Here is a 643-nt window from a genome sequence, read left to right as displayed (position 1 = left end):
CCATTCCCCATAGGCCACCTTTTCACCATACAGCCTCCATTCACCATAGAACACCCATTCATCCCAGGGCACCGATTCACCACAAAGCACCCATCCATCACAGCCCCTACATCCACTACAGGCCAGCCATTCACCACAGAGCCCCCATCCATCACAGAACACCCATCTGCCACAGGCCAGCCATTCACCACAGAGCACCCATCCACCACAGGCCGGCCATTCACCACAGGCCACCCATTCACCACAGAGCACCCATCCACCACAGGCCAGCCATTCACCACAGAGCCTCCATCTACCACAGGCCACACATTCACTACAGAGCCCCCATCCATCACAGGCCAGCCATTTACCACAGGCCACCCACTCACCACAGAGCCCCCATCCATCACAGGCCACACATTCACCACAGAGCCCCCATCCATTACAGGCCACGCATTCACCACACAACACCCATCCATCACAGGCCACCCATTCACCACAGAGCCCCCATCTATCACAGGCCACCCATCCATCACAGGCCACCCATTCACCACAGAACCTCCATCCACCACAGAGCCCCCATCCATTACAGGCCACGCATTTACCACACAACACCCATCCATCACAGGCCATCCATTCACCACAGAGCCCCCATCTATCACAG

The sequence above is a fragment of the Piliocolobus tephrosceles genome, chromosome 9 (assembly GCF_002776525.5).
Source record: "Piliocolobus tephrosceles isolate RC106 chromosome 9, ASM277652v3, whole genome shotgun sequence".
In the NCBI taxonomy this organism is placed as follows: domain Eukaryota; kingdom Metazoa; phylum Chordata; class Mammalia; order Primates; family Cercopithecidae; genus Piliocolobus; species Piliocolobus tephrosceles.
This window is presented reverse-complemented; position numbering follows the sequence as displayed.